Source organism: Eleutherodactylus coqui, chromosome 2 (assembly GCF_035609145.1).
Source record: "Eleutherodactylus coqui strain aEleCoq1 chromosome 2, aEleCoq1.hap1, whole genome shotgun sequence".
Classification (NCBI taxonomy): Eukaryota; Metazoa; Chordata; class Amphibia; order Anura; family Eleutherodactylidae; genus Eleutherodactylus; species Eleutherodactylus coqui.
Window position 1 is genome coordinate 194,664,296 of NC_089838.1, and position 22,651 is coordinate 194,686,946.

Consider the following 22,651-nt stretch of genomic DNA (forward strand, 5'->3'; position numbering starts at 1 on the left):
AAACTCATTAGGGTACATTCACATGGATTGAAAATGATGTGGATTTTCTACAGTATGTATTAGCATTGTGGGGGTTTTGAAGGAATTCCCCACACTATGGATTAAAATCTGTATTACAAATTGACCTGTGCTGCAGATGTTAAATCTGTAGTACGCTGGTTTATACTGCGGACTTTAGTTCCTTCAAATGAAGAGGTGAAATCTACAGCAAATTCACTCCCAAATCTGCTGCAAAATTTAGTAATTTTTGGTGTGGAAAATCTGCAGCAAATCCACATTGTGTGGCGGTACCCTCAGGGGGCTTGTATGCTTGTAGTGTTAGGAAAACAAAATCTTTGGAAGTCTATAATTATGCATTACCCCAGGAGTGAGCCCAGACGGGGCAGGTTTCAGATTCCCTGTTGTTCCAAGTTCCTTCCAGCAGAATGCAGACTGCCAATTTTGCAAATTGTTTGCAAATGGTGTGACGTTTCTAGCCTGCTGACTGATAGTTGGTACATGGAGAGAGCCCTGACAATTATGGGGCCCAGAAATGACTGTGGCCAGCCCCAGCATGTTCTGCACAAACATATTAGGCTCAAGTGGATGTCTAGTTGTCTGACTGTGAATTGTGGAGATCAGCATATATAAGCCCAGTTTGATATACACAGGATATACAGTATATACTCTTAGAGACCCACCTAATAAGAGGTTCAGTACTGCTCTTCCCTATCTTGACCAGTTTTTGCCTCTCAAATCAAGTGGTATAATCTGAGGTACCTCTAGTGGTAACCACTTTTATCAAGTGTGAGCACATTACACGGTGAGAATCTGGAAGACGTTCGTAAACTACTGTTTTAGTGACTTCAACTCTCGTATTAGTATCAGAAATGTAGTCCTAAGCTCTTGCTCACGACCTGAAGGTTGTAAGTTCAATCCCCCATGGTTCAGGTAGCCTGCTCAAGGTTGACTCAGCCTTCCATCCTTCTGAGGTCGGTAAAATGAGTAAAATTACCTGAAAGCGCTGCGGAATAAGTTGGAGCTATACAAATAAAGAGATTAAGTTATTTATGTTATATGCTGCGTCTGGAGCATAATGGGTTGCTGTGGATGATCTCTGTTTTGCTCCCATGGGGTTGCTGATGGTCTTGTACAGATTTAGCAAACATTAATGATTGATGTGTTCAATTGATTTCATTGTACAAGTGCACTGTATTTTACTTGCTTAATTATTTCTGGAGCTGTAGACGTCAATCATCAGACACGGGTAGAGGCTGTGACGGATGGTAGACAGGACTAGTACAAGCTGTAAGACTGCCCATTGAACTGATTGCAGCTCATTTACATACAGAGCAAACCACATGAAGATGCTGATATCTACCCTATGCCTGCACTTTCATAGGAAAATCAGGTAGGTCTCTGCACATCTGCATAGCACCTGCTTGCTGTTAGCAAGGTTTTAGGCTTCCTTCACACGGGCCACACTGCATCACCGCAAGAAAAACGCAGCAATAACGCATCGCTGAAATATAAGCCCTAACTGTAGAGTTGTTTTTTTTTTAAAGTATACTTCACCTAGAAGCACTGTCTGGGGCTCCGCTGCACCTTCTTCCTGGTCCCCGTCACTGGTGGTCTTCACCTCTACTGGCCAGAGATTGAAAAATCCTCGCCTCCTGGAAGCAGTGGCTGTGAGTGGCTGACGTTAGCCAATCAGAGCCAGCGCTCAATTAAAGGGGTTGTCTCGCGAAATCAAGTGGGGTTATACACTTCTGTATGGCCATATTAATGCACTTTGTAATATACATCGTGCATTAAATATGAGCCATACAGAAGTTATTCACTTACCTGCTCCGTTGCTAGCGTCCTCGTCTCCATGGTTCCGTCTAAATTCGCTGGCAGCTTGCTTTTTTAGACGCGCTTGCGCAGTCCGGTCTTCTCCTTTCAGCACGAGCCGCTTCAGTGTGCTCCCCGCTACAGCTCTTCTGCGCATGCGCAGATGAGCTGTCACTGCTCGGGAGCGCGCTGGAGCGGCCATTCTGTACCATCCTCTGTTAGAGGAAGGTGCAGAGCCGCCCAGCTGTCCGGAGAAGCCGCCCAGCTGTCCTGCCGCCCAGCTGTCCTGCCGTCCTGGTAAGTGATGGGCCGGGGGGGCTGCCGCTGCGCCGGGGGGGGGCTGTCGTCGCTGCGGCGGGGGGGGGGGGGCTGTCGTTGCTGTGCCGGGGGGGCTGTTGCTGCGATGGGGGGGCTGTCGCTGTGCCGGGGGGGCTGTCGCTGCGCCGGGGGGGGGGCTGCCGCTGCGATGGGGAGGCTGTCGCTAGGCCGGGGGAACTAGCGCTGGGCCGGGGGGGGGGGCTGTCGCTAGGCCGGGGAAACTAGCGCTGGGCCGGGGGGGGCTGTCGCTAGGCCGGGGCAACTAGCGCTGGGCCGGGGGGGGGCTGTCGCTAGGCCGGGGGGGCTGTCGCTAGGCCGGGGGAACTAGCGCTGGGCCGGGGGGGGGGTGTCACTAGGCCGGGGGGGGGCTGTCGCTAGGCCGGGGGAACTAGCGCTGGGCCGGGGGGGCTGCCGCTGTGATGGGGGGGGGGGCCTGCGCCGGTTACCTTCTGCCTGGCAGTGGGTGACTGGTCAGCCGTGTTCACTCCAGGGGTCCGGTCGGCGGCTGCGGGGCGTCTGGTTGCCATGGAGACACAGCTGGTAGCGTCTCGGGAGCGCGCACGTCGGGCTGCAGCGAGCGAAGGGAAAAGAGCCGGCGGCCATCTTGGCAAAATTTTTATAAGTTGCTGAAACGCTGGAACTGTAAGTAGAAACCAGCTAGAAAAGTCATTTACAGGGGTAATTAGTAATGTTTGCTTAATTAGGGGGACTGGGCAAAAAAAAAAATTCACTGCTTCCTCGAGACATCTTCTTTAATGACTGTGATTCCAGTAGGCAGGAATAGTTCAATCCCTGGCCAGAAGAGATCAGAATGCAGATGCAACTGGGCTGACAGTGCTTCTAGGGGGATGTATACTGTTTTTTTTTTATATTTTTCCCTGCAGTTATGGTGGTTTAGCAAGTTAGTATTTTTTTTTCTTTTATGTAGGTGAAAAGTTAAAGAAAAAAAGGAAAAATAAAATGGAAGTTCCTCCTTTGTTTTTTGGGTTTTGTTTTATTGGCGTTCACCTTGCAGTAAAAAGAAAATATGACTACGTTTTCTGGATCAGAATAATAGCAGCGTTATCAAGTTCATATACCTTTTTTAGGTGTGACTACTTTTGCACACTAAAAACTCAAAAAAAAATATAGTCTGCATTACAAGACTAAAAACATTTTTAATTTTTCATCAGCGGAGCTATATAAGGACTTATTTTTTTGTGGAACAACCTGCAGGTTTTATTGGTACCACTTTGAGCTGTGGATGACTTTATGATCACTTTTTATTTAGTTTTTTGGAAGTAGGAGTAGCAAAATAAAGCAATTCAGAATTTTTTTTTTAATATGATGTTCACTGTGTCGTATAAGGGATATTAGTTTCATTTTTTTGTCAATATAATTACAGCAATCCTAAATATATGCAGTTTTTTGCAGGGGTTTTACACCCTTTAAGTCTTTTTTTTTTTACATGCCAAACATTTTTTTTAAAGAAATAAACATTGAATTTGCATTGCCACATTTTAAGACCTATAACTTTTTTTTTAATTTCTCCACCTACTGGGTTATGTCAGTTTTTTTTTTTTTTTGCGGGAGTAGTTGTAGTTTTCATTCATACCATGTTGGGGTACACGTGATTTTTTAATCATTTTTTTATTTAATTTTTTTTATAAGGCGGATGTACGGAAAATAGAAATTCCGACTTTTTTTTTTTATTCTTTAAGTCCTTCACCATTTGCAATTTAATAACTAAGCATTTTAATTGTTTGGGTCAAGTGTGGCTATACCTATTATGTGCATTTTTATTTTCTAGTGATTTTTTTTTTATATAAAGTTTTTGTGGGGGATTTTAAAATTTACAGAGGATTTTTTTAAAATTGAACTTTAACCTTGAAGATGCAGGTGTTCTATTGCTAGCATAGTACACTGCATTACTTATCTATTGCAGTTTACCATGCATATGACACACTGGCGTAACTATGTAACTGTAGGGGATGCTGTTGCACCCAAACACAGGAGCATTAGGGGGCCCATGAGGCCTCTTTTCTCCATATAGGGAGCCCAGTGCTGTGAATAAATCTTTATATTTGAGGGCCCTGTTACAGGTTTTGCATTGGGGCCCAGGGGCTTCAAGTTACGCCTCTGATATGATGTCAGCTTACGAGACTCTGCTGGAGGCAGGGTTTGAGAGGCTGAGATACCAGACAGGAACAATGGCCTTTATCAGGACTCCGGCTGCCTTGACAACCCATTACAAATGGTGATCGCATCACAGAGTGCCAATGGATGACATGGGAGCCCCCTCTACCCACTTACATGCCATGATTGCGATTGATCATGGCATGGAAAGGGTTAAACGATCGGGATCGGAGGTTCCTCTGCCCCCAGCTATTACAGCAGGAGCTATCTTGTCAGACAGCCAATTACCTGACCTTTTTTTTTAATAGATTGCAGAAGTTTTAAATCTACACTGTTTATTTAAGATATATCTATATTTGTCTCTGGTTAGTGATCTATCACCACCAAGGATATCGTATAAAATACAAGTCACTGAAAATGAATGAAAATCCTTATTTAAAGCCTAACTTTTATTTATACCATTAGAACCAATTATAAATGTGCATACAGAAATGTCAGCAGGTACCATAACAAAGCCATATGTCTGTTATAACAAAATAACAATAGCAGACCCAATATATGGTACCAAATGAAATGTCACCTGCTACACTATAATATGGCAAATACAGTAAATGGATACCCCTCCCCGCATTACCACTTCCTGCTGTGGCAGTATGTGGCTGGCTGGCAGAGAGAGACAGAGAACAAAGGAAAATAAAACAAGCAAACTTGGCACCTGGTGGGTCCAATCCAAAAATACTTGAGTCTCCCATTCACTGGGGTTCGTTACTCGAATAGAGCCCTCGAATATTACGAAAAGCTCGAATCAAATAACGAGCACCAGAGCATTTTGGTACTCGCTCGTCTTTATACAACAGGTGATAACACTTGTGTCATTTATGTTAGTGAGTAGGCATGAGTTTAGCCACAAAGATGTGAGGTTGCCCTTGTCTGGGGGTGACTGTAACTAGCAAGTTATAGGCAAAAGATCAGGGAGAGAGCATGATTGTTTTTTTTGTTATCCCCATCAGCTGATTCTCACTCCATAAGAACTGATGCTGCAGTACCATGAATATGTATTTATGGTGCTAAAGGGTTAATGTATATGCAGTAATCACATTACTGCACCCCATCTGCTTTACATAACCGTTATCAACATTACATTTCATCTTGTACCTTCTCGCCTACGCTGCCAGCTTATCAAGGCCTTCCTGTAATATTTTACAATCACACTGAGTTTTGAGTATCTTCAAAAGTTGTGTCCTCAGCAAAAACTGACACATTACTTTCAGTCCCATCCACAAGGTCATTAATAATATAATAAAAATGGAGTCCAGTACAGATTCTTGTTGTGCCCCACTGCAGACTTTAGCCATTTTGAATGTGCATCGGTTTTACAACTGTTCTTTTTATTTTCTGTCCCAGTTCTCTACCCATGTACATACATTGTTCCCCAGTCACTAGATCTGTACTTCAGTACAAGTATCAAATGCCTTAGCAAAAAGCAGATATTTCACAAAAACAACATTATCTAAATTCCTTTGTAGTACAGACCCCTTCCCGGGAAGGGTTGAAGACTCGGAGTTGTACATTAGACAAAGTTAATCCGCTCCTTGAAAGAGTAACCATTTTTCGATCTTTTTGTATTTCTGTACATTGTTGCGCAGAGATTGTTTGTGCAACTGACTCTTTTTGTTAGTGTCATCAGGTAGATAAAAGGCAATAAAATCATTACACCACTCTGCCCTAATTCTTCCAGGTCACCCGCTTCATTTCTAATAACAACCAATGATGTGTGAACTGATGAGCACCAGACCTTGTAGTGGGGGCTCTGAAAAACAGCTCTTTCAGGTGAAGTTTCATGTTAAAGTGTTTACTGCCATTAATTTGGCTTAGCACACAGCTCTGGAGAAACATTTCACAACTATATAATATACTAGTTTTATTTTTCCTATGAAGCATCGTATATGTTAGTAATGGTATTTGATCTTTGTACAGAGCTGTAATCCGAATGCTGTAGTTTGTTGACCTCATACTAAAAATGATTGCCTTTTTACTTCAACGAAATCCAGAAGGCAAACTAAAAAGAACAGCACTTCATGGGGCAATAACATGAAGACCTAGTTGAGCAAAAGATGTAGGTGCCTTGTTAGCTTGACAAAGGAGTCCCTCATACCCAAAAACACATTACTGGATGTTTAGATTTTAAAGTATATTTATCCAGTTGTTTGTATTGGAGGAAATAGAAAAACGAAGCTGTGTCGGGGTTCACGGCCTCGAGTTTTTAGGGGGCGTAGACTACGAACCGCGTGATGGCTGTTGTTGAAATAAATTCTGTCTGGTAATGCTTTGAAACTTTATTTTTGAAATCTAAATAAATGGACACATGTTCCATCATTCCTTCTCACATCACAGACAATGGACCTGGAATATGAGAAGTAACATCAAGATTTCGGGCAAAAGTTCAATCTGTATTTGTACCATCCAGAGTCCTGGGAGATTCGATGGGCAGTTATTTTAGATTAAACGCGTTTTTATGAACATATTACTCCAACAATAACTGCACAATTGAAAACATTAAACATTGCACTCAGGAAACTCTTGGCAAACCTGTGGAATCACGTTGCCCCATGGCCTGCTTCACATCTTTCTCAAACTACAGATGGTGGCGAACGTTGTGAGGCTTTCCAAATTCTTTATTGTAGAACATTGCGTTAAAAGGTGTAGTTACTGATCGCCAAATCCTACTGTAATCTCCGCTTCTTTTGTCTATTCGTGATCACTGACACAGAGCCTCTTCATCGCCAGAGTGATAAGAATCCACATCCATCAGTACCAAATCCTTTTCCAACTCCAGCCACACCACTGGGGCACTAGATGTGCTCGTCTGGGGCTCTAGTAGCACAGACACTGTCATTTGTCTTGTTCTGAAGGCCATTTTTGACACATTATCCATTTTTACTTTAAAAGGATTGTCCAATGAAAAATGTATTGCTTATAGGTAAATCCAAACCATAATTTTACACGTTTTTGATATTTACACTTATTGAAAAAATGTTTCTCTTACCAGATATTCAAGGACTAATGTTATAGCACCACTTGTTTCTATTGTGTCCACCTTTTTAAATGTCCCAAAGTAGCTCTTCCTGTTCAGTTTTGATTTTCTTTCTCCTCCACTGGCTATGTAGAGGGATCCTTGGTGTGGTGAGCGGCTGCTTCTGAAGTTCCTGTGTCTTCTCTGATACTAGAAGAGATGCTGAGCAAATGATAAGAGACTGAGACAGCGTTCCTTTGGAACATTGAGGATGTGTTCACATACTGCTGATCTGATTTCACAATTTCAATTTTAATTTAACTGAAAGGGTGAAATCTGCTCAGATCTGCACAAAAAAAGTTTGAGACAAAATCCACAGCAAAATAGGCGACATTTGAACACACCCATTCACTGAGGTGGATGTAACACAAAAAGGCTCTTCAATAGAAACAGCAGGCAGCGCTATTTTAACATTAGTCCTGGAATATCTGTGGATAATTTTTTTAAAGAAGTGTTAATACAAAAATATTTAGAATTATGGGTAATATTTACCTATAAACATTATTTTTTATAGGGCAATAGTAACCAGTCAATAACCCTAAGAAATATTGTAAATTACAAGAGGCTTTAATATTTGCATATCTGTTCTCTTAAAGTTGTCCTTTCATTAAACAGCCTTAAAAGGGTTAAGTTTGAAACTATTGATTGCTTGTCGTCAGATTGGGCTGTCAATCTATAGAAAGAGGTCTGTGACTCAGGATCCTTGCTAATCTAGGGTTCTTTTGTTTTGTTTTTTTTTGTTTTGTTTTTTTTTTTACTCTTGTGCACTGAAGTGTTTTCTGCAGAAAGCAGACAGCAACATAATCACTGCAATGGTCAGGCTTGGCATTACAGGCAAAGTTTCTATTCACTTCAATGAGGACTTTGTAACACCAAACCCCTGGGCACTGCAGCTGTCTGCTTCTTGCAGAAATCGTCTCAGTGCCCAAGTGTATCAGCTGGTCGACAGGGGTTTTGGGCGACGGACCTCTCTTGATTTTATATTGATGTCCTATTTTGGGAATAGTCTAGAAATAGTTTATTGGACAACCCCTTTAATATTTCTTCAGGTCTTTCAGTGATAAGATGCCTGTTCCTTTTTTTTCCTTTTACAGATGGTTCACCATCAGTACCTATCATGACACCATCAGTACCTATCATGTATGCTCCCAGTATCTCACACTTTACTTGTAGAAAGCCTCTACAAACCTCCAATCTGTATTTATATCTGATCCTATTATATCACAAACTTGAAACCTGTTGAATTGTTTACAGAATTTTTAGTAAAGGAATTATTCTGGATTAATAAAAACATGTCTGCGTTCTTCCAGAAACGGCACCACAGTTGTCAATAGGTTGTATCTGGTGTTGCAACTCTGATCCATTGATATGAATGGAGTAAAGTTGTAATTCTGCATAGAAGCTATAGACAGGTGTGGTGCTGTTTTTTGGGAATGTACCATCAAAGGATGTTCTTTGAATCCTGGACAACCCATTTAATGTATTACTTATATAGCATCCATTGTCACTGTTGGTACAGTGATTCTGATGACACCTCAGTTCTCTCACTAATCTGTTACTCTTGGGAAGCAGTGGTTCCACCAACACTTTATAATTAATCTTTATCCTATTGAAAGCCCTATTGAAGGTTGGACAAAGTGTATAAATGTTAGTAAATATTGCCTCTTACTGTCACATTTGTCTAATGAGTGACGTGTGATTAATCACTAGGTCAAATGACAGAATTTCTCAGAATACTTAATGAATAAAAATGAATTTAAAATGAAAAGATATTGAACTTTCAGAAAGTGTCAATTTATACATTTATACATTGAGGAGAACATAAATTTTAAGTGATAGGAAAATGTAAGATCCATTTGCTTTTTCTGCTAATGCTTTTATGTTCTATATATCCTTGGCCGTGCCCTTGTCCACGCACGGTGGTAGGTCATTTGTGTTGCAGAAGAAGGTGTCTGATAGGTGTCGGCACAGCTTCGGCAATGTCAAACCTTGTCTTCTGTTTGTGAGCCGTGGTGTGAGTACAAGGATCTACACTTTCCGGTGAGAACTACAGTTATGGCTATTGTGATTTATTAATTCCCTATCATGTATGTGAAGTGTAATCCATGGAAGCTTGACACCCGCTTATCATCCAGCCTCATCTGTGCACCAAAAATGGCTCGTACATGTAGACCTCACTTGCCGTGCTGCTTATTGGGACACTCTACTGGCAGTACTGTTTACGGGTGGAAGTCTTCTGGAATTGTTTAATGGGAGACTGTATGCTGGCAGTGATTGTGGGACTTGGCACTTTGTTCTGTGTGTCTTCGTAAGGTCATCAATGTTGTTTTTTAGTAGAAACTTTAGTTATGTGGACTTGTTCTTGTAGATGTGGTTTATAGAAGAAAAACAGGGTTGTTCCGCATCTTACTTTCCCCTAAAGTTAACTTTTGGGGCCCAACTCACACGAGCGTACGTGTATTTGCGGTGCCTTTATTGTGTGTGGACATGCATATTTAACACATATATGCGATTTTGGTGTATTGCCTGTGTATGTACTGTGTATTTTTTTGCATGCGCAAAAAAAAAACTACAAGCAGGTGCAAAGGATGTCAGAACCGTCCCTCTCAGTTCTCCTAGCATCTGCGTAAAATAATAAGCAAATATGCATGTAATATACAGCTGCAGAATAAGTTGGCACTATACAAATAACAAGATTTATTTATTTATTTTAATTATTTATTCTCTGTTTATTTTATGCAGCCATAGATTAGAATGGGAGTATCATGTACCAAAATAGTCATGATGCAATTGTTTTTACATGCGCATAAAAAATGCATGTTTGAATACCTGGAGTATGAAAGGTAGAAATGCGCCACAAGGTTTTTCAGAAGATTACACTCCACTGGGGTTCCACGAGTACCCGATCCGCGTATTTAGCTGGAGAGCTGCAGGACATTAATAAGGGTTCCCTGGTCCAGGGAAACCCCCACAGAGAAATGTATAATACACTAATGTTAGAAAAATATGTCACCGCGCTGCAAGGTACTTAGTGTTATATAAAGAACACTTTTCCTTTAGCAGTGAGCATAAAGGAAAGCGATAACATAAGAAAGACACTTACTGGGGAGGAGGGGGGTGTGTAGGAACAGAAACCCCCTCCTTGAAGTGTAGACTCCAATCACAGAAGATGGTACACGCCGGTGTACTAGATAAATCCAAGGTTCTTTATTGGTAATAAGGCAACGCGTTTCGGTGTCACAATGACACCTTTCTCAAGCCATAAAATGCCTTTGAATACCTCAATGCAAATAGAATGGAGTTTCAGCACTGTGTATTAGACGTGTAAAAAAAAAAAATGTGCGTAATTCGCAGAGGAAGTACGCTTGTGCGGGTGAGCCTTTTAAAGCAGGCGAGTATGTTGTTGCTGCTGACCGATAGTGTGTTTGCTCCCACCTTTCAGCAAGCTTCTAGAGTGGGTTCACAGCCATACTCCCAGTCTGTTCTCTATCCATACACAAAGTACTGCAAAACTGTGTATGGGCCTCACATGGCATCAAGGAAAGCCTGCCACTAGAAGAAACTTCTCCTGAGATTTTCAACCGGACAGAGGTATAGTTTGGTAATAAATCATACTGCTAGCTTGCTTGATCGCTCGCTTAAGGCCCATTTACACTGAAAGATAATCACTCAAAAATCGCTCAAACGACAGTTTGAGTGACAGTTTTGAGCAATCGTCTTTGCATAATTCTAAGTAGCTATTTAGTTACTCAAGAGTTAATGCAGGCGGAGCGAGGCACCACTGCGATAGGTCCGAGAACAAAACAGCTTTTTTGTATATACAAACAGCTGCATTGTTCTCGGAGCTTTCAGCTGGTGTCCTGCCGAGAACTGCCAGCGGTATACCAGCTGAAAGAATACTATCAGCTCCGCCTGCTGAGAAAATCAGCGTGTGGCGCTGATAACAGTCATTGGTGATTTCTAGCTTGCTAGTAATCACCAATAAGCGACTAGGGCACGATGGCAGCGCGTTTAGATGCAGCAATCGTTCAAAAGCTGGCTTTTGAGTGACTTTTGAGTGATAATAGTTGCGTCTAAATGGGCCTTTACTTTTGATATATGGAAAAGACTTTTAAGTACGTGCTCATATCCATAGATGTTTTGTCTTGTACCGTATATGTCTCTTACAGTAGGCCGAAAGCATTCTGATGCAAGGCCTTATCTTATTTAGGCTACTGGATGTGGCCCTGCTTTATATGGTAATTGTCACATGGCTATCCTCTGCCACATTGTGCTAGAGTGCCGAACATGGCGATAAAATAGAAATGATAATGGGCGCAATCCTTAATGTCCAACATCTGTTTCTGAAATCCTTGCAATTAAGGGAAGTATGACTGTAAGAATTTGTATGCAGATTCTTTTAATCAGAGCGCTTTAATAGTAGCCAGCTGAAGATTTTGTCACACACACACAAAGGATAGAGCACACAATTGCAAGGTGCTCAGATAATGAACGCCTGGCTTTCATCACTTCCTCATTTTACTTGTCAGCTTTTGACAAAGCCTTTTGTCATTTCTTTGTGGTAATCATTCATTGCTAAGTTTTCATACTTTGACAAGGGACCCGTCTTTATCTTCCAATCCACTCAAAGGATTTGATAATAAATTACACACTGAAAGAGTCCCCAAGCTGTCCACCTTTTTTTTTTCCCTTCAGTTTTATTGAAAGACGTCTTCCAAAGAGGTCAGCACTTTAAATAGCGCCATAAAGAAGTTTTTCATTAGGATTCACTGCTGGGAATAGATTAAATTGTTCTTTAGCCCAGAAAGCTTTTATGACACGAGCAGTTTGTAAAATGCACATACATCCAGTGATGTTAGTGATGAGCTAATTCTATGGAAAATACAAGACATTCTTGTCAATCATGGAAATGTGCCAAGTACTCAATTGTTGGGTCCCTGCTGCTCTCCGAGGACTGACCTGAATTAGATGACGAAGAACTATGGAGGGTAGAATCTCTTAACCTTGAGAAGACGAGGCATGGGGGATTATCTTGTAATAAGTTGGGTAGGTTCTGTAGTGTTAAATAAAAATCTGTTCTGAAATGAAACCTTTTCCATGCCAGATGGCTAATGTGCAAGCTAAGGTCTATTGATTCAAAAGGTCTGACGTTTGACGATTGACTCAGACGTCCTGCAGAGTCTTGGTCTATGATCCATGTACCTGAAGGTTCAGTGCAAGGACCATTACTGTCCAACTTTTTTCTATAAATATAGCACAATGAAATACAGTCCGTGGAAGGTGTTTACAGGCTCACCTAGACACTTTGTCATCGTTATGCTTCGGATGGCAAATAGGGCAGTTAGAGATCCTACAGAATAGTCCTGTATTCAAGAAACCCCTCCCCCCCCCCCCCCCCATACCCCTACACTTCCCATCTTTTAGCCGGAAAAGAAAGCCACTACAAATAGTGGTGGTCTCTCTTCTAGAGGATATTTTGTGACCATTTATTACATGAATTACTGTTATATGCAGTGGGCATGGTGCTGAAGCCAGATTTGGTAATGAGCCCAGTGTAGCAGGAGCTGCCACATAAAAAAGGTACATACTTCACATGATTCTTCATTGCTGTCCATACCAGTTTGGATGACAGAAACTTTGAGGTAGCAGCACTTGACATACCTCCATTGATTACCTGTTTATACAGTCATTCAGGTTGACAGGCATATTCACCTTTGAGTTCTTAAAGTTGACCAAGGAAGAGTTCCACCTCATTATTTTTTTTAGCACATGGCCATAGGAAAGAGGCTGTCCCAATGGAGTACATGTAAAGCAAGCAGCCAGCTCACCTGATACTCCCTTCAAAAACCGGATCACAGACAGTCTGTTGAAAAACTCTAGATGCAACAGAACAAAGGAATCCAGGAGCGATTCTGGATAAATCAGTGACGCTATTGATGATCCATAAACCTGAATTAAGCTTCACAGGAACATCCAACTAACATACCAATGTATTTCAAGTGCACATGTCACCCTTAATGATGCACTATGTGCACCTGAATCACATTGATGGGTCAGTTGGATGTGCCTGTGAAGTTTTATTCAGGTTTACGGAATATGAGCGTCATTGTTTTTACTTCACTCATGGAAGCAGGATTCCATTCTTCTGTTGTCCTAATCGGGTACCCTGTACACATCCTAATGCCCACATATCTGATAGCCATTCACATGTATGTCTGTATATATATTTATAAATAATATAATAGAAACCATTTACAGTGAATGGCTAGTTTATTAGACACCCATCTAGTACTGCATTAGACCTCCTCTGGCCTTCAGAGCTGCACTTATGCTCCACTAGTTGTTGAAACTGTTCTACAGGAATATTGGCCCGTGTGGGCAGGACAGCTTTTTGCAGTTGCTGCAGATAATTAGATGGAGCTACTGAGATGCTGTGTACAGCCCACAGAAAGGGTTCCTTGTTTCATGAACTTTTTGAACCTCCAATCAGCATGGTGCAACAGAGATCTTGATTCACCTGGCCAGGCAATGTTTTTCACTGTGATCTTTTGCCCACTGAGGTCTTGCATTTCTATTTCTCTTAGACAGTGGCACTCAAACTGTTTGTCTGTTTAAAGTTTATCCATGCTAAGGAATAATGAGTTGTGCATTCGGACACGTTGGGTAGAGAACCAGTGAGTATTAGTGTATCTTGACACCACCAGAAATTCTTGGTGGAGTCAAGATTGACAGGGAGGTGACGCCCCCTGTACCTGATTAGCTGGAGTGCTTCTTCGCCATCAGGTCCTGCAAGGCCACTAAACTGATTTAGACAAGGCATACAGCGGGTGCCGCCCCTGCATTCCCACAGGCCGAGGTGTGCAAGTGTGTTCCCCGCCGATGCAAGGTGCAAGAGCGTTTCCCCACAGCACTTTCCTTTTCAGCTGTAAGCAGGGGATCGGCCGTCAGGGATGACACACAGGCGCCCGCCGCCACAGAACACACAGAGGCAGGCGGGGCGACGGAGCACAGAGGGCAGTGCTGGCACGGAGCACGCAGCCGACGGGCCGCCCGGGCAGGACTGAGGTCTTCGGTGGCTGACGGCAAGGAGGCAGGAGGCGGCCAGTGGGTGGCAAGCAAAGCTTAAATCCTGGGGCGGACAGAGCACACACACGCTGCAGCTGCTGAATTGAATTGCGGCTGCCCTGGAAGGTTAGGCAGACGGTTCCTTGGCTTCTTACCCTTCATTAAATGTAAATGCTACCATGTTACAGCCGTAAAATGGCAGCATTTACAGGTATTCATGTAACACTAAGAAGAAAAGGAACCTTCAGCCTAAGTCTGCAGCGCTGCCACTAATCAATCCACAGTGTGTAGCTAGGACCTTCCACGCTTGACCCTATCGGGAGCTGGGGGTGTGAGAGGGGCGTTCCACCTGTCAAACCCCTAGCTTCCGGTGGCGTCAGGATACACGAATACCGAACCAGTGTTGCATTTGGCTGCAATTTGCTAGACTCTGCACTACCTGTTCGTAAGAAGGATTCTTCACACCCGACTCCTGACCCCTTCTATTGATGAGTTGTTTACATCAACAATATCCCCTTTCCCTGGGTGTTTTTCCATGATCACACTATTCTCAGTATACTCTGCAACACCATTGCAGGAGAAAACCTTCTGGCAGTTAGTCTAGAACTGATGACCACGCCTTGTTTGCAATTGCTCAGATAGCTTGATTTTTTCCCCCCCCGTTGTAATATGGATTTAGACTGAAACTAATCCACAGAAAACTTGCTCACTTGATTTCTATATTTCTATATTATAATCTCCTCTCTCTCTTCAGGATGAATACTGCAATAACCTCCCGTTTCTTAAGTAGTCAAATGAGTCTATTGTGTTGACAGTATTATATATACAGTATATATGTGGTGTCTTTCTTCTAGTATTATGTTGCTGTCTTAATCTCTTAACATTTGTAGAGTCCCCTCTGAAAATGACTAAAATAAAGTTTAGGGCATAAGATGTGCAGTCCTGGAAGTAAACTTAAGCGTTCTGCTCTGTATTTTCTGGACTTTTTTTTCCAATAAATTGTGACAAATGATATGGCTTGCCTAAATTGCTTAGTAATTTTAGTGCCATGGTAACAGTCTTTGATATCATTGCAAGTTACTCCCGGATCTACTGTCATGATATTGACAGCTTAAAAGAAAAGACTTGACGATGGAAACAGGCATAGAACATTTAATAACAATATGTTAAATTACCCAACACTGTAATAATTTAAAAGGTAGCACAATTGGCGTGCTTAAAGGAGTGTTGCTTAAGAAGTACAATAATTACCTTGCAGCATCCCACCGGGGGGAAACTGAACATGTACAAGTAAATGAGAGGGAGCGACGGGGAGGAGTGAAACATACGGCTTGTCTAAACTGCGCAAAAAAACGTCAGAAAATGAACTGCATTATTGCTCACTGACTTGTTCTGGTGGTGATTGAGGCGTTTGGGAGAACAAGCAGAAAAATGATAGGTTGCTCTCACACTGCTCGAAGTTTAACAAATGCTCACCCATTCTCCCTCCATCATCCCTGTCATTGCTGAGAGGTTCACTGTATTATATGGATGCCTCGGTTCACACTTATTGCCATATTCTTTTCAGATTCAATCTATCTGCAATGGGCCACTAAACATTTCAATTTGCAACCTGTGGAGCTGGATTGAGGCTTACCAGCAGCAATGAGAGTGATACACTACGTTCAGTTCTTGTGCATTAATGCATATACGTTCTATGGAATAGGAATTTATGTAAATCTTCAGCTCATAGGAAAAAATACTTTTAATATGATTAAAGAAGGGACTAGGGGATGTTTAATTTAGATAACTCGCTTTGAAATATTGCATTGGGAAATTCTGAGTTAATATAGGGGGGGTCCCTGATCAGAACCCCCATCTTAACCAGAGCTGAAGACAGCTACAAAGAGCATCTCTCCCTCTGGAGGACTATGACCGCCCTTGTATTACACAAACTGCTCATTCATTTCAGTGGACACTGTGTAATGCTTTATTTCCCCTACTATGCTGCTGCATGTCGTATGATTCTCTGGGGGTCCCAGCAGTCTGACTCTGCCATTGGTTAATCATTGAGGGACCATTATAACAAAAATGGATTGCTCAAAGAATACAATTATTTTAATTATTGAGGTTTTCTTCTACGTTGTGTGTTCCATACACTCTGCCCACTGAAATGTAACCCCTTGCAATCCAATTTTGAATTCAGGGTTTCCTAGGGGTCTTTTTCTTTATCCATTTTTACTATGGCGCTATCTGCTGGCTAGAGCCAGTACTGCAGTATGTGACATGCCGGAGAGGACCCCGACAACAGAGCGGCCAGTAATATACAGTAAGAATACCCTGCCGGATGTTTTCCGACATCGGAGCTATGCAGGCGTCAATCAGAATGTTGGAAGAAGTCAGATAGTGGATTGGAAAGGGTTAAAGTGGTCCCAGAATTTTGCTCCAAAACCAGAGGGCGTATATTACCTGCACTCAATCTTCTGCTCCCCCCCCCTTCCCCCCCTCCAGTCCTGTTTTTGAGCAGCTGCATGCCATCTATAGACTACCTAATTAACCCATGGCGCTTTGGTAGTGTTAAACTACCAGTAAACTATACCAGCTCTGTGATCAGTGCTGGCCAATTGGAGAACAGTGCATAGTCTAGTTAGAAAATAGTAGCGCCATCTTGCCTGCATGAAAATGGAACTGGAATTGATGGGATGGACTAGACTATCAAGTGCAAGAAAAATACACCCTCCAGACCCAGGACAGAGTTTTATCCCCAAACCCAAGAGGATTGCTTTAAAAGAAGTCTGTCAAGTAATTTTTGTCATATAAAAACAATATACTGTCCGATATGGGATGAAATTAGGAAAACTGTTTCTTATTTTATTCAAATCAGGTGCTCATCAGTAGATATAGCCTTAGCAAAGCTTTCTGCACCATATGCTAATTTACTTCCCTCTTTGGCGTTCTCCCTCCCTCTTCCACAAATAAACGCCCCTTGTTTGCTGATTGACCTCCCCGTGTACACCATGAGTTTAATGTATGGTACAACTGTGCCGTACTGATGGATCGGATGCATGCACTGTGACTTCCAATTGCTTCATGCACATGCACCATCTTCAGTGCAGTGCAAGCGTGCTGTTTATGGAAAGCATGACGTCTATAGCAACCCGCAGCTGGAGACCTCAATCTACCAACAGGGAGTTGGGTGGTGATATTACCCATTTGACGGTCCATTGTTAATTGACAGGGCGCAGGCAGCTACATCCCTTGATGCGTTGAATATAATAAAGGCACGGTTTTATTCCTCCTCTAGTCCCACATTCGACAGTATAAGGCATTTATATGCCAACATTTACCTGACAGACTTTCTTTTAACAAACTGTTCTTGACTAAAAAAAGGAAAAGATGAATCTTGCACTAAGCCTCAGATTTACATCTTAGCTATGGAATCTCTACTGATTTCGCATCAAATCTACAACGAAATCCACTTCCAAAAGGGGTGAATACATTGTAATGCACATCCACACCATGGCCCATACAGCATGGATTATTTCTGCATGTGGATTTGAAATCCACGTGCAGGAAAAAAAAGTGAAAAGTCACTTCTTGACGTGAAATCTCTGGAAATCTGCATGTGGATTTACCCCATTAAAAGGGCTAAATCTGCTTTCAGATCCCTGGTAACTACAAATGTTTGGCTGTAGCAAGATTTTGAAGCAGAATCCACGTGGAAAAATGTGCTACCTAATGATCTGTCACTAGCAAAGAAACCAAACAACTAGCTCTAGGCTTGTCTTGGCAGTCAGACACCCAGGTAGCCTTCAAACTTCTTACCATTTGATCCTTTCACATCAGTAATCAAGCAGCAGGAGGGTTCATGACAGCAAAACACATCACTACTAGCAGTAATCGACAAGTAGTACAGCATAGTCTTAGCACCCATGCAGATGTTGAAGGCCAGTAGCAATGTAATACTTGCCACTGCGCATTACATCACTGGTGTCTTGAAGGAAGAAAACTACATCAGTGATGCTTAGTAGACCTATCATTTATATATTTTGCTGTGTATAGATTTTCTCCTGTAGTATTCTCTGTCTGCTGTATATTGTATGTTATCATCTGAATAAGCTGTGAGAGGTCTACCTCTTATATGAGGTTCGGGTTTGTAGAAAATGTGTAATGTGTCCCCGGAGCCCTTGCAATTTAGGTGTGACCAGACTTTGGAAGACAAACCAAGCCCAAGCCTTATTTTAAATTGGACTGCTAACATGAGCCCTTTGCAATTTGTGCATGGTATACAAACTGAGCTCAAGCCTTGCGCTCTTCACCGAAGCCTACTACCAGGAAGTATTACAGCAGGGGAACTAGCGGTTAGATAGAAACTGATACAATTTCCCATTCTGGATGACCATGGTATGGTGCCCTTATTTTGAACCTTCAGTTTCAAATTGTATGCACTTTACCTGATGAAGAGTTCAATCTGAAATCGAAACGTGCTGTATGGCATCACTTTTACAATGAAGTCTCAGTCTGTTCAATTATTTGAATGAGTGGACTCCTACCTGATTCCTGAGCAGCTCTACAAAGATAGCTGCTTTTCTGTCGTGTTTAGTTCATCTACCTCTTATTTGAAATTTTGGGTTTGGAGGTAGTGTGTAATGTGACCCATTTTAGAAAACCCAATTCCTACCTGATTTTTTGGGGCCATAGCATTGGTATGTTGATGTCTAGCAAACTGTCTTGGTGCTGGGCAGCAATGATTGCTCCAGTTTCATTGCCTGATAAAAAGGTTGGCCAACAACTGAGCTGGATGTGAAGGCTATATATGTCAGTGAAAGTAATCCCTAAATTTGTGACCGAATTACTACCTTACACAAATTGCTCTGCTTCACATCTGCATAATATAAAAAATCATGTACAGGGATGAAAGAATTAGCATAGTTCTTGGTATCTGTGGCATGCATGTTTGGCACTGCTTCATGCCCTTGTATGCTCCACCACCCGAGATTCTGACTTACTGGTGAAAACCATCTCAATTAACTTGATGAAACTGAGCAGCTTCTTGGTAATGTGTCACAAAATCTCCTGACAGCTATAATGAATTAGGTTAGTTATAGGAAATAGAATACAAGGGGAGAAACCAGATAATGAAACATGATGCTATTATCGTAGTATAACAGAGTGCATCCAGACTTCATTCTTCTCATTGCTGATATTATACTATTAACTCACGGCTGCATTCTGCCTCTCATCCACGTGGGTTATTTACAAGTGTGCACTGCAGAGATTTGAAAATGCTACCATCTACAGCCTGATGCTAGCAGAGACGTGATGGGAGACTCGGTCAGAGCATATTAAGCTGCTTGGCAATTTAATTAGCTTCTTTTTCTCCTATAGTTTCTCACTGGTTCTGCGCCCATTTGTGGGCATACATTACTCTTCTGTTTCTTCATTCTGTGTAAACATAAAAATCGTTTCACTAAGTAACACCTGTAATTAACCAATTTTTATACAGGGGCCAATGCCACTCCACACTAGCTTTTAGGAATTCAGTGTTTAAAAGCAATACACATTAGATGTAGGCTGATGAAACCTGCCAATTTTGGAATGACCAACTGACTAGTATCTTTGGCGCCACTCTACTTTCCCTCAACAACAAATATTAGAGGAATCTGTTATAATGGAGTTTAACATGCCACCTCATTTGGCAGTGATAATAGTAATCTTTATATAGCGCCAAACATTTTCCGCAGTGCTTACAAAAACGGGGATACAGAAAGACAAACGTGCAAAAATACAAAAAAACCATGGTTACATAGTAATCAGTGGATGGAAACTGTAGCAGTGAGGGTCCTGCTCCAATGAGCTTACATACTACAAATAATGGGGTGATACAGAAGGTAAAAGGGCTGGGGATGTGCACGGTATGGCGGGGTGGATAGTGTGGGATACTATACACATAGACAATTGTCAGATATTAAGCCGTGTGGTGGCTGAATAAGTGTGACTGTCGGGGGCGGTTGATGGCGGCTAGCAGGGTTGCAGTCACTAGGACAGGGAACACGTTATCAGGCGGCGTACAGAGGGGTTTGGGTTAGGGGATGTGGTATGCCTCCCTGAAGAGGTGCATTTTTAGAGCACGCCTGAGGTTTTGTGAATCGGGGATTGCGCGGATAGTTTTGGGTAGCGCATTCCAGAGAACCAGTGCTGCTCTGAGGCGGGAAGTCTTGGAGGCGGGAATGAGAGGTTCAAATCAATGTGGCACTCAGTCTGATTTCGTTAGCAGAGCATAGGGCCCGTGCTGGATGGTGGATTGAGATGAGGGAGGCAATGTAGGGTGGGGCTGCGCTGTGGAGGGCTTTGTGAATGAAGGTAATGAGTTTAAATTGAATTCTGTATTTCACGGGCAGCCAGTGCAGTGACTGGCACAGGGCAGAGGCGTCTGAGTAGCGGCTGGACAGGAAGATGAGCCTGGCTGCCGCATTCAGGATGGATTGGAAGGGGTAGAGTCTGGAGCAGGGGAGGCTGATCAGCGAGTTGCAATAATCGAGGCGAGAGTGAGTAAGGGCAACAGTGAGCGTTTTTAGCATGTCCATGGTGAGAAAAGGGCAGATTCTTGCGATGTTCTTGCAGCTGACATGTTCGAGCCGCATATTGGATATGGGTGGTAAAGGAGAGATCAGAGTTGAATATGACCCCAAGGCAGCGGGCGTGCTATCAGGGAGTTATGGTGGTGCCACACACTGAGATGGAGATGCCAGGATGAGGTTGGTTAGTGGAGGGCGGAAACAGGAGAAGGTCTTTTTTGAGAGGTTTAGTTTTAGGTAGAGAGAGGACATAGTGTCATAGTGACATAGTGACACAGCAGTCAGACAGTCGGTGATGTTTTAGAGGAAAGGTTTAGAGATGTCACGGGAAGAGGTGTATAACTGGGTGTTGTCAGCGTAGAGATGGTATTGGAGGCTAAAACTTCTGATGGCTTGTCCAATAGGGGCTGTGAAATGGAGAAAAGGAGAGTTTTCTGATAGATGGCTTATAAGGCAGGTGTAAACCAGGTGTTCTAGTAGTTTGGAGATGGGTCGGTAGTTAGCAGCATTAGTCGAGTCCAGAGTCTGTTTCTTTAGCAGTAGGGATATGATGGCATGTTTGAAAGAGGTGGGAAAAATGCCAGAGGTCAGACAGAGGTTGAAAATAGTGGTGAGATGGGAGATAACCACCAGGGAGAGGGTCAATGGCACTGGAGGAAAGCAATCTGGAGACTTCTTCCTCTATCATTAGTCTGAGTACAGACCGTGAGCAGGGGCTGTTACTGACGAGACTAGGGTCGGGGCTAATCTGAGATTGGGAAGTTATTTCCTGCGGGGTGTCGTCTATTTTCTTTTTGAATTCAGCAGTCAGCTCTTCGGCACTGAGATCTGTCACAGGGGGCTGCGGTTTAGGGCTGATAAGGGCTTATTCTCCTTACCCCAACAAAACACATACCGTACATGCTTAGACAAGCCAAGTATGTATGTGTATGGGAGGGCTTAACAGCTGTCTTAGGTGTATGGTCACTTTTACAGCCTTGAATATCCGGTCAGACAACATATTCTTAGCAAAAGTCTTTCAGATTTCTCTAGTCTTCAGCTCAAAGCAGAGTTTTCACCAAGTTATGAGCAGAGAATGGGTAAACTAGCATGACAGATCACACTTCTTCAGAATAAGATTTTTTTTTTTGCAGTCCACAGTCTTTAGATTTCTGTATTCCAGGCTTAATAAAATAAAAATCCAACCCATTGTACAATTTCCCAAAATGTTCACACTTTTTTAGCACTTCCATTTTCACATTGCTCTGACTGATGTGCAAAATTGCTTACAATTACTGTATCCTTCAAAATCTGATATTTCATCACTTAAGTCACTAAATGGCATGACCTGTGCTGCCAGTGCCGACCCCTCGACTTGGATTTTCTCATTTTCCATTTCTTTTGTTGGAAATTAGAATAGTTATTTAGCTCACCAATACCCTAATAACCTTTTTTGTTTATGCTGTGTTTTTTTTCTTTACACAACATGTGGTTCTATTGATTAAGGGCTATTTATAGTTTTGAAACACAATAGAACATTAACCTTCCCTAATGCCATTTGTGAATTAGGTTAAATTTTCCCCATTTCCTCTATGTACCATCTGGAAGCTGCAGTAAAGACCGACACTTCACAGAGACTAGTCAATGCATGCCATTTCTTTATACTTCTACTTTCTTTAAAGGGCCACTCCGGTGATTCATTTTTATTTATTATGTAGCTATCCTCTCATTA

At 42.3% G+C, this 22,651-nt stretch overlaps 1 protein-coding gene across 1 annotated transcript in view; it reads left to right on the forward strand.

Moving 5' to 3' along the window:
• EXOC4 (exocyst complex component 4) overlaps positions 1-22,651 on the forward strand; it is a 395,535-nt gene that overhangs the window by 158,303 nt on the left and 214,581 nt on the right. The gene's annotated exons all lie outside the window — the stretch shown is intronic.